The 12,627-nt window shown below is 47.2% G+C and overlaps 1 long non-coding RNA gene across 1 annotated transcript; it reads right to left on the bottom strand.

The window, feature by feature from the left end:
• Positions 1-517: 517 nt before the first annotated feature.
• On the bottom strand, positions 518-1,099 carry LOC143419949 (uncharacterized). The gene is made up of 3 exons (XR_013099975.1): positions 1,002-1,099; positions 789-907; positions 518-699 (listed from the first exon to the last, which is right to left on the bottom strand). It is a non-coding gene; the product is annotated as an uncharacterized LOC143419949 (long non-coding RNA).
• Positions 1,100-12,627: the final 11,528 nt, after the last annotated feature.

The raw sequence follows: 12,627 nt of genomic DNA, 5'->3' as shown, positions 1-12,627 counted from the left end.
GGTTATGTGATCGCTGGGGTTGACTCTCTATTATTGTAGGGTCTTTACTTTACAATATAAGCGACTGTGATTTGGCGCTATATAAATCAAATCAAATTGAATTGGTTGGTGTAATAGCTCATCCATTTCTCATTTGGTCATATCACAAAGGCCACTGGGAGCTGACATTAAATTAAATTGATATTGATTGAAAGTTCCATGAAAGTTCCAGGATGTGCTTGCTTGTTTAAGCTATTAGTTTATTCTGAATAAAACCCACCAAGCTTATAAGCAATTGGTACTGCCTTTGTGGGAATTTAGTGCAGATCTGTTTGTGCATAGGTACTAATACAGTGAACCAATAACCAATCTGCTGTCATGACTGAACAATGAAGATGGAAGATAAGACGATAAGAAATAAATTAAATATTCATAGAGATTTTTATAAATAGCATAAAGGTCAATCCCAGTGTCCCCATTTTGCTTCCAGGATAATACATTTGTTAGGTTAGCTGGATTACACAGATGGATTACGTGGCAGAAACACACACGGACGCAGAATAGTTTGTGATGCAAGTTTTTATATACACGAGTAAGGGGGAATATTTACAAGGGAAAGGGCTATATACAGTGATAAATAAAAATGTGCCAGCAGGAAAACACCGAGGCGATGAGATGGAGCCGAAGCATACAGGTAGGTAGCAGACGCACCGGAGCTACCTGACAACAGGGAACAAAACAGGGTTTATGGCATACCGTTGATAGCCGAACGTTAAACACAAGTGGACGGAGAGAGTTGGAGAGCTTACTTGACCACCCCAAACCACAGCCGCTGCGGTGATCGCCGCCTGATGGTACGTAGCACTCCGTCGCGGATCCAGAATAGCCAACACAAAATCCTAGGTAGGCGGGCAGGCGATGGAACAGGCTAAGACAAAGAAAAGTAGGCGAAACGTGGATCCTTTAAAACATACAGCTCCACAGCGTAAAATCAACAGATGCAGCCTGTGCTAACTCGTTACCACTTGTGACAGCGATAATACTCCGACACCAGACGTCCGTGACTCTGCTCCCTAAAAGCGCTCACTGATGACGTCCGATGCGTCGCAGGTGTGTTGGAATGCCATAAAGCCCCGCCTCGCCTACCTATAACCAAAAGGAAAACAAAACCCAAACAACAACAGTACACCTACCCACCACCTCCTAACAGTATCCCCCCCTCAAGGAACGCCACCCGGCGGTCCTCCAGGCTTGTCAGGATGCCTCCTGTAAAAATCCACAATAAGCGCTGGGTCCACAATGAAGGCCCTCGAGACCCAGGAGCGCTCCTCCGGGCCATACCCCTCCCAGTCCACCAGAAACTGGAAACCTCGGCCACGACGGCGCACATCCAGCAGCCGCCAGACTGAATAGACAGGACCCCCGTCCACCACCCGGGCGGGCGGAGGAGGTTCCACGGGTGGGCACAGCGGGCTGTGAGAGACTGGCTGCAGTTGAGAAACATGGAACGTAGGATGAATCCTCATAGAAGCCGGTAATTGCAGCCTCACAGAAACAGGATTGATGATGCGTTGGATGGTGAAAGGACCCAGGAAGCGAGGGGCAAGCTTCCTGGCCACGCACTTCAAAGGAACATTCGCAGAGGACAGCCAAACCTGTTGGCCCACGGTGTATTGAGGCGCAGGCGTTCTCCTCCGATCAGCAGCCCGGCGAGTCTGAGACACGGTCCGGAGCAGCGCCGCCTTGGTCCGGCGCCAAATCCTCCGACTGCGACGTAGATGATCCCGCACGGCCGGAACCGCAATCTCCGCCTCCTGAGAAGGAAACAACGGCGGCTGATATCCCAGACAGACCTCAAACGGAGAAAACCCCGTAGCTGCCGAGGTGAGCGAGTTATAAGCATACTCAATCCAAGCAAGATGACCACTCCAGGAAGCGGGGTCAGAGGAGGCCACACAGCGCAAGGCGGACTCCAGCTGCTGATTGGCCCTTTCAGTCTGTCCATTAGACTGTGGGTGATAGCCCGAGGAAAGGCTCACCCCCACTCCCAACGCGGTACAAAAAGCCTTCCACACCCGAGAAACAAACTGAGGCCCCCGGTCCGACACAATGTCCAAAGGAAGTCCATGTAACCGAAAAACATGATCCACGAGCACGCGAGCAGTCTCCAGGGCAGAAGGAAGTTTAGACAGAGGGACAAAATGCGCCGCCTTGGAGAACCTGTCCACAATGGTGAGGATCACCGAGTGACCAGCGGAACGTGGCAACCCGGTAACAAAGTCAACTGCAATATGCGACCAAGGTCGACCAGGGACAGGCAGGGGATGCAGCAACCCGGGAGGGGCCAGGTGACGGCTCTTATTGCGCGCACAAGTGTCACAGGCCAGCACATACTCGCGGGCATCCCTCGCCAAAGCGGGCCACCAAAAGGAGCGCCGTAGCAGGGAAACCGTACGACGCACGCCAGGATGACAAGCAAAACGAGACGTGTGTGCCCAGTGCAAGACACGCGCGCGCACGGCCGCCGGAACAAACAGTTTACCCTGCGGGCCCGAACCCGGGTCCGGATCCCGCCGCTGTGCCTGGCGCACCAAGCTCTCGATCTCCCATGTCACGGCCCCCACCACGCAAGACGAGGGGATGATCGGAACCACCCCCGTAGACTCAGACGCGGGGGAAAACTGACGGGACAAAGCGTCCGGCTTAACATTGCGAGAACCTGGGCGAAAGGAGATCGTAAAATGGAACCGGCTAAAAAACAGCTGCCACCTGGCCTGCCTGGAGTTAAGCCGCTTCGCACTCCGAATATAAGAGAGGTTCCTATGGTCCGTCCAAACCACAAACGGCTGTTCCGCCCCCTCCAACCAGTGACGCCACTCCTCCAAAGCCAGCTTAACCGCCAGCAGCTCACGATTACCCACGTCATAGTTCCGCTCAGCCGGAGAAAACCGCCGCGAAAAAAATGCGCACGGATGGAGACGGCCATCATCGGACGAGCGCTGCGACAACACCGCCCCCGCACCCACATCAGAAGCATCCACCTCCACCACAAACTGTCTGGCACCATCCGGGTGGGCGAGAACGGGCGCGGAACAAAACAACTCCTTCAACCGAGCAAACGCCTGCTCGGCCTCAGGAGACCAACAGAAAACTCGAGCCGAGGACGTAAGCCGGGTGAGCGGAAGGGTGATCTGACTGAAGTTCTTAATAAATCGGCGATAAAAATTAGCAAACCCCAAAAACCTCTGCAGGTGTTTGCGCGAGGAAGGAGTCGGCCAATCAGCAATCGCCCTGATTTTGCCAGGATCCGGCCCCACCCGCCCCTTAGCAAAGACATAGCCCAGGAACGACACAGAATGAGCATGAAACTCACACTTTCACAAAAAGTTTGTTTTCCAGGAGACGCTGCAAAACGCTGCGCACCTGCTGAACATGGTCCTCAAACGACCGCGAAAAAACAAGGATGTCATCCAAATAAACGAACACACACCGATTCAAAAAGTCCCGAAGCACATCATTAATCAACGCCTGAAACACTGCCGGCGCATTCGTCAGACCAAAAGGCATTACCAAGTATTCGTAATGTCCACGGTGAGTGTTAAAGGCCGTCTTCCACTCATCTCCCTGGCGCATGCGCACCAGATGGTACGCATTGCGAAGGTCCAGCTTTGTAAAAATGACCGCGTCCTGTAAAGGTTCAAAAGCAGAAGAGATCAGGGGAAGAGGATATTTGTTCTTCACAGTAATGTCATTAAGACCCCGAAAATCAATGCAGGGTCGGAGAGATCCATCCTTCTTATCCACAAAGAAAAAACCCGCCGCCAACGGCGAAGACGATGGACGAATCAGGCCCGCCTCCAGTGACTCCGTAATATACCTCTCCATGGCTGCCTTCTCTGGACCAGAGAGGTTATACAGCCGGCTGGTGGGCAAAGGAGCTCCAGGTAACAGTTCAATGCCACAATCATAAGGGCGATGGGGGGGAAGCGAGAGCGCACAGCGTTTACTGAAAACCGCCCCCAGATCATGATATTGTTCGGGTACAGACGAAAGATCCACCTCCTCGGGCGCCAGCTTAGACGAGCAGACAGGCGAAGGCGGAAGAGCAGACTGTAAACAGTGAGACAAGCAGTGGCTACTCCAACTCTCAATGCGACGGGAGGACCAATTGATATGAGGATTATGACGCTCGAACCACGGATAACCTAAAACGATGGGAGACTCCGGGGAGGAAAAAACAAAAAAACGAAGAACCTCACGATGATTACCAGAAAGAATCAACGAAACCGGTTCAGTCTCATGAGTGACGGAGGGCAGCAACTGACCGGTGAGAGCCACAACAGAGATGGGAACCCGCAAGGGTATAGTCTTAATCCCGAGGCGCCTCGTGAGACCGCCGTCAATAAAATTCTGCTCAGCGCCAGAATCCAAAAGCGCGTTAGTAGAGAAAGCGCCAGACGCGGCATTAACGACAGCAGGAAGTTGCATGCGGGGAATTTGGGAAAGAGAGGAAGTGCCACCCACCAGTACCCCCACAGTTACTGGTGGGCACCGCCTTTTGACCGCAACGGGCAGGTGGACACAAAATGGCCCGACTGGCCACAATACAAACACAACCGTCCCTCAAACGGCCTCCGACGCTCCTCCAGCGTCAGCCGTGTATGACCCAACTGCATAGGCTCCTCAGCGGCGGACGCCGGAGGAGACCGTGCGCGGGCCGGACCGGGAGGAGGAGGACGGAATATTGTGCGCACCGCGGCGCGCTCAGCACTTCCAGCACAGACCCGGCCACCCCTCTCTCTCCCACGCTCGCGAAGGCGATTATCGATACGAATAGCCAGATTAACTAGAGCCTCGAAACTCTCCGGTTCGTCACGAGTGGCGAGCTCATCCTTCATGCGATCGTCCAATCCAATGACGAAAGCCCCGCGCAACGCGTCCTCACCCCACCCCGTCTCCGCGGCTTTAACCCGGAAATCAATAGAAAACTCCGCCACCGACCGGCCCCCTTGGCGGAGCCCGTGCAGTTGCCGCGCGGCCTCGTCCGAGCGCAGGGGGTGGTGAAAAACCGCCTTAAAATCCTGAACAAACTGCTCATACGTGACAGTCTCCACGGGATGCAAAGCGAGATAAGCCTCGGCCCAGTCCAAAGCACGATCACGAAGGGCACCGATAACATGAGAAATCTTAACAGCATCATTGGAAAACGCTTGGGGATAACGCTGGAAAAGCAGAGAAACCTGAATCAAAAAACCCCCGCAACGGCCCAACTCTCCCGTAAAAGGCACCAGAGCCGGGGGAGCGGGGTCACGAACAGAGCCCACACTCAGTGAGGCAGACGGTACGGGCGGGGGAGCAGGAACAACGGGAGCAGTAGGAGGAACTAGCCGAGCCCAAGTCTCTTGAATGGCCGACAGGGTCTCATTAACTCGGCCTGCCCATTGCTCGGACGCCGCCAACTGCCGAGACAAACTAGACAAAGACTCCTCGTGTTTCTGGAGTAAATCGCCGGACGCGGGACCTGTGTGTTCTGCCGAATCCATCAAAAATGGTCGGAGTATTCTGTTAGGTTAGCTGGATTACACAGATGGATTACGTGGCAGAAACACACACGGACGCAGAATAGTTTGTGATGCAAGTTTTTATATACACGAGTAAGGGGGAATATTTACAAGGGAAAGGGCTATATACAGTGATAAATAAAAATGTGCCAGCAGGAAAACACCGAGGCGATGAGATGGAGCCGAAGCATACAGGTAGGTAGCAGACTGTAAATAGAACAACACAAAAACCCCTCTAGCTAAGCATCCAGTTTTAATAAAGACAAAACTTTAATAAAGTCTCATTTGGAACTAATGGTTCTAGATGAGAGCTGTGATGTTCACAACACAGCCGAGTTGCAATAATCCGAAATTGCATGCAGGATGCCAAAGTAGTTTGACATTAAGGAGAAACTGGCAGCATCGCACTCAGTGAAAGGGACTATGACTGGCAGGTGTTTAATCTAACAGGAAAAGTGTTGGATTGTAGAAGAGAATGCAAATGACTGAAACGAACCCAGAACTGAAATAGGTATTTACATGGTTTTATATAACAGCTGTTTTAGAGGTCAGTCATTATACCGAACTCTAATACACTCATTCAAGCCTCAAACAGACTAGATTTTACCTCCTGAGTAACAAAAAAAGAACCGAAAAGAGAAAGCAATGAAACTTCAACCAAAATAGCAGTAGCGCTGTATAAAGGCAGCTTTGAATGAAAAAAATGCGCATTTTGTTCACGAATATTTGGGGATTGTTGATTAAATCCTAAATTATTGTTACGTGTTTATGATTTGTGTTCTAAGAGTGTACTCTTAGCAGTTCACGAGTTCATCATAAAATTAATAATCAGTCTATGGACCCAGTTTCTCACATGTGTGAAATTGAGAATATTAAGAATTGAGAATTTTAATTGGTCACTCCTGGTGTAATAGCTCCGGTACTGTTGTCCAGCTGAACCTGTATTTAAATAATTTTACAACCTGCTAAGGTCTAGTTGACTTTTATTAAACCCTAGAATTGAATGAGGGTGGAATTTTTTTCTTCTGGTGAACTGGTGAAGGGTTGGACTGGTAATCTAGCATACCCCAAGTTTGAGCCGATGGGTCATTTGATGAGCCGCTGCGCACCGGGCGTACAGGTACTGACAACAGCTCATTCATTTTTTTTTATCGACAGTGTATTGCCCAATCAAATCTCATATTGCAACTGGGCTCTCCCCTACTTTTGCTGTGCGCGTACACCGCTTGCACAAAAAATAAAAATATAAACCTTTATTAGTGCCACATGTGGGAAATTTGTTAGGTCACAGCAGAAAGTTAACTGTGCAAGGTTACAAGCAGCAAAGATTAAGAAAAACAATGGAACAGAATAAAATAAGAAGAATAACATACTATATAAAATACTCTGTTTTGTCAGAAAAATCGCCCTTAGTGGTATTGCACATGTGTGGACGTTTGTGTGTTTGTCTACATGTGTGTGGTCATCTGTAAAGTCTTTGTTGTGGAGTCTGACAGCAGATAAAAGGAAAGACCTGCAAAATCTCTCCATCCCACATCGTGGGTGCTGCAGCTGCCACTGAAGGAGCTGCTCAGTGCTGTCAGTCTCATGCATGGGGTGGGAGATGTTGTCCAACAGGGATGACAGTATAGCCACCATTCTCCTGTCACTCACCACCTCCAGTGGGTCCAGAGGGCATACTACAATAGAGCTGGCCCTCCGGATCAGCCTGTTCAGTCTCTTCCTGTCACTGGGTGGAGTTGTGGGAGAAGTCTGCAGTGTAGCTGGTGAAGAGGAACGGAGCCAAAACCGTTCCCTGTGGGGCCCCCATACTGCAGACGACCCTGTCTGATATACAGCCCTGAGTTCTCACATACTGTGGTCGGTTGGTGAAGTAGTCCAGTATCCATGTTGTGAGGGGATCGTCCACTCCTGAGTTTTCCACCTTGTCCTACAAGACTAGAGAAATCAAAGAACATGATTCTCACAGCATTCCCAGCAGTCTCCCAGAAGTGAGAGAGGGGACGATGTAGGAGGTGAATGAAGGCATCATCCACTCCAGTCCAATTTAGTGTGAGTTTATTGTGAAAGAAGTGTATGTTTTGTGGGGGGGGGGGGGGGGCTCCTGGTCCAAAAATGCCTGGGTTGAATTTTTTCTCCTAGTTCAGCCCTGCTCATAGTTCTATTTTATGATGAGATAAGTGATAAGGAAGTATAAAATGCCAAGTACCGTAATTCCCCAGTTTTAGAACTCCATCCTCCCTCTTTCTGCTATTGGTCAGAGACGGAGATTAAACATCAATGATTCTGAATTTCACCACTGAAGGGGAAGACATAAACAACAGAACATTAATGTTGTTACTTGCCAAACTTTACTAATAGAAATTACCAGCAGGGCATTTAATAAGCTTTTAGCTCTAGATCTCATTCATTTTATTGCAAATGCGTGAGAGAAAATGAGTGCAAAGTGTGTGGGTGTGATCATGCTCAGGGGACTTTAAAACATCTTACTCCTAACAAAAAAAAAAAGAAAAAAGATGAAAAATAGCTTATTACAAAGCCTGTTAACTCTGCCTAACAGTGACAGATTTGATGTATGTGATTTTCTGAAAAATAATCTGCAATAACAGCAGATGGTGCAGGCTTTTCATTCTACCCATCATCTTTCTGATTTTTCTTTCTCATTTCCTTGCAATATAACATGACTGCATATTTTCTCCACACTGTAGCACAAAAAAATGTATGTCTGTGACGAGAAAAGTGGATTTTGTTTTGCTGCACATGAGCAGAGTGGTGAAAAGATCATTCAAATCTATGACAGCTATCTGGAAAAGCATCAATTATTAAGCGTGATTATGGTGGTTTAGGGGACGGGTGACATTTACTTTTGGAGAAGTGCTTCCCCTTTTTGACACAACGTGGATGTGTTTATTATGCCCAATCCTGAGGAACAGAAAGTCTTCAACCTTGGTATAATTTTTTTGAGCAAACCTATAAACAAAAGCAGGATCAAAACTTTACCACTTTTGTGCTGTTAGTCTTTTTTTGTTTCCAATTAGGGCTGAAAGCATATTTTTACATTGGTTAATAAAAATATGTTATAAAAGCCAGCTCCTCTAAAAACAACAGCATCTCAGTTTATGTTATAAGCTTACGAGCTGCACTTCATTAAAAAAACAACAACATGCCTCCATGCCTGCTTCATGCCCTGGGGGACGGGGCTATGGCTCGCTACATCCTCTTGCAGACCATTACATGTGGAAACCATTTGAATACAAGCGCGCTGATCCACACAGGTGTGCACATGGATGTTCACTGTTCGTAGACTTAAATTACACCTTTCTTGGCTGCTACTTCAAAGCACATTGTGCGCTGTCTGTCCTGCGTGCTGCACAACCACATTGAATATTTAGTATTTACTGCTGTTTACACTTAGCTAGATTAATGCGATGGTGTTGTGTTTAGTATGTTGCTTTGTTTTTGTTTTTTTGCTTGTTTTCTATTCTTCTCTCAACAGGTGATCCAGGAGATTTTTTTTTCTCCCCCCCTTTCTCACTGTCCCTCTCCCCTTCTGTTTTTCTTTTCCTTCCTCTTTGTCCCCCCCTTTCCTATCCCTCACTCATGTCTGTCCCGTCTGTAACATCTGAAAATAAAATATAATAAATAATAAAAACAAAGGTCGATCAAACGGACCAATACGGCAATGCCACGATGATCCATTTGGCAAAGTAAATCCATTGGGTATCCTTGTTGGTCTTCAGACAACAATTCTGATGGCTAAAGAACCAAATGGGACAGGCGAAAAAAATAAATAAATAAATAAATAAAGTTTCCTTCAGATTTTCCTTTTTAGAGAAACCTTTGGTATTGAGAAAAAAAGGGCTTCCAAACACTTACATCAGAACGTGTTCCATTTTGGTACATAAAACAAATGAGCAATGAAAATGAGAATGATTGTTGCCAATTTGAATTGTGTAATCTTGTCACAGTTTTTTTTCTGAACATCTGAATTCTTTAATTTTATAACAACCTCATAAACCTGCAGGCACAACTCACTGCTTTACACTCAGGCACAGTTAAAGACATCATCACAAGGGTTGGGAATGATTCTTGGTGTTTATGACATGCATTTGAATACCTATGTATATATACACATGCTATGGATGTTTTACAGATGACAAAGCGTAACTGCAAACTGATTTGTTCTTCAATTTTATTGAACCCTAAAATTGAATAAGGGTGGACATTTTTTCTTCTGGTGAACAGGGTTGGACCGGTAATCTAGCATACCCCAATTTTGGGCCGATGGGCCATTTGATGAGCCAATGCGAGCCTACAGGTACTGACAAGAGCTCATTCATTTTCATTATCGACAGTGTATTGCCCAATCAAATCTCGTAACGCAAGTCTCTATGTAGATTTTTGCAAAAAGCAGCTTATAGACCCAGCTTATAGGTGGTGCCAAAACACTAAAAAGCACACGAGATTTAAAACTTCCACCAAGGCAGCTCATGCTCTAAGCGGTGTCATTTAAACTCAAATGTCATTTAAGTTTGTAGTGCAGTAAAAATTAGATAAGGGTGGCATGACAGACAACTTTGATGTTGACAACTGTTATGTATAACATGAATAACTTATCATATAATATTATTTTACGCTATATATCTAACTAAGTAGGCAGCTTCTCTTTCTCTCTACTTCCTTTTAAGACAGAACATTTTGGGGTCAACATGAAAAAAAGTGTGAAATGTAAAAGTGAAACTCAAATGTAACATGATATTTGGATGCAAGCAATAGCATAATATGTAGAATCCCAATATATCAGTATCTTTTGCTGCCAATACAAACAAAAGCAGAACATTTTTATACATAGTTTTAAGGATAAAATAGATTTTATGAAAGTTTGACCTTATTTGACCTTGAAGAAGAGGTCAGACCTTCAAAGTAACATGATATTTAGAATATCATATATTATTCCATGTATGCCTCAATGGTGCAATTACAAACTATGGCAGTAAGAAACGTAGTTTGAATTAGCTCTATGTAGCATTACTATGAAGTTGATTTTCACTCACACACACACATATATGAAAAAAAAATTCCCCCTCACCCCTGTCTATCCTTCAAGCTCGGGTCCTCTACCAGAGGCCTGGGAGCTTGAGGGTCCTGCGCAGTATCTTAGCTGGTCCTAGGACTGTCCTTTTCTGGACATAGATCTCCGATGTTGTTCCTGGGATCTGCTGAAGCCACTCGCCTAGCTTGGAAGCCACTGCACTTAGTGCTCCGATTACCACTGGGACCACCGTTACCTTCACCCTCCACATCTTCTCAAGCTCTTCTCTGAGCCCTTGGTACTTCTCAAGCTTCTTGCGTTCCTTCTTCCTGATGTTGCTGTAATTTGGTATTGCTACATCTATCACTACGGCTATCTTCCTCTGCCTGTCTACCACCACTATGTCTGGTTGGTTAGCCACCACCACTTTGTCCATCTGTATCCTGAAGTCCCACTGGATCTTAGCTCGGCCATTCTCCACCACCCTAGGGGGCGTCTCCCATTTTGACCTTGGGACTTCCAGGCCATACTCGGCACAGATGTTCCTGTACACTATGCCGGACACTTGGTTATGGCGTTCCATGTATGCCATGCCCGCTAGCATCTTGCACCCTGCTGTTATGTGCTGGATTGTCTCAGGGGCATCTTTACACAGACTGCACCTGGGGTCTTGCCTGGTGTGATAGACCCCAGCCTCTATGGATCTTGTACTCAGAGCTTGTTCTTGTGCTGCCATGATCAGTGCCTCTGTGCTGTCTTTCAGTCCAGCTTTGTCCAGCCACTGGTAGGACTTCTCGATGTCAGCCACTTCCTCTATCTGCTGGTGGTACATACTTTGCAGGTGTCTATCCTTTGATGATGGTTGCCTCTCTTGCTCCTCTTTCTTGGATTTCTGCTCCCTGAGGTATTCACTTAGGACGTGGTCAGTTGGTGGCATCTTCCTGATGTATTTGTGGATGTTCGTTGTCTCATCCTGGACTGTGGTGCTGATGCTCACTAGTCCCTTGCCTTCTTCCTTCCGCTTAGCATACAGCCTCAGGGTGCTGGTCCATGCATGGTCAGGAGCTTTCTGGTCTTGATGTCAATGGCTTCTATCTCCTCCTTTGGTCAGCTTATTATCCCAGCTGGGTACCTGATCACGGGCAGGGCACAGGTGTTGATAGCCCAGATCTTGTTCTTACCGTTTAGCTGACTCCTCAGGACTTGCCTGCCCCTCTGCAGGTACCTGCAGGTGGTTGCAGCTTTCCTAGCGGCCTCTTCATGGTTCCCATTTGCCTGTGGGATCCCCAGGTACTTGTAGCTGTCCTCTGTGTCTGCAATGTTGCCTTCTGGTGGTTCGAGCCCCTCAGTTCTGACTACCTTCCCTCTCTTTGTTATCATCCGACTACACTTCTCCAGTCCAAACGACATTTCAGTGTCATTGCTGTATGTCCTGGTAGTGTGGATCAGTGAATTGATGTCTCGTTCACTCTTGGCATACAGCTTGATGTCATCCATGTAGTGGAGGTGGCTCCATAGTTGATATCCATAGCCAGTCTTGTCAATGATCTCACTGAGGGGGTTCAGGCCTATGCAGAACAGCAGTGGGGACAGAACATCTCTGTTTTTTGGGGGGTTTTTTGCTCATAAGCAGAGAGTGCTTGCTAGCGCTGTCCTTAGACAGTAAATGCGACGAAACTATTGAGGAAAAAACGCCGCGTATATATTGTTTATCATGATTCTGGTTTTACGTGGCCTATCAACACAATTTATAAACTGGTATATATCACCTTGTTGCTTTGTCTTTAAGTGGTCATGTGATTGGCTTACCACGACTCTTCCTCAGTCAAACAGCAGCACTCATGCGATTGTTTTGCCCCTTAGCTCCAGGTGTTGTGCCAAAAAGTGATCGGCAGGCAGATTGCCGTCCGCGGGAGCGCGCGCAGCTGCTTAAAGCTGTAGCGTCCAGATTACTTACGTAGACAGCTACTTCCGTGCAACTGATATAAGATGCGGTAAGCTGAACACAGCTTCAACCGTCTGTTTGTTGAAAAATAGTAACAGACCGCATTTTCT

The sequence above is a fragment of the Maylandia zebra genome, linkage group LG8 (genome assembly GCF_041146795.1).
Source record: "Maylandia zebra isolate NMK-2024a linkage group LG8, Mzebra_GT3a, whole genome shotgun sequence".
Taxonomy (NCBI): domain Eukaryota; kingdom Metazoa; phylum Chordata; class Actinopteri; order Cichliformes; family Cichlidae; genus Maylandia; species Maylandia zebra.
Note: the sequence above shows the minus strand (reverse complement) of the source record. Positions and strands in the feature narration are given on the sequence as shown.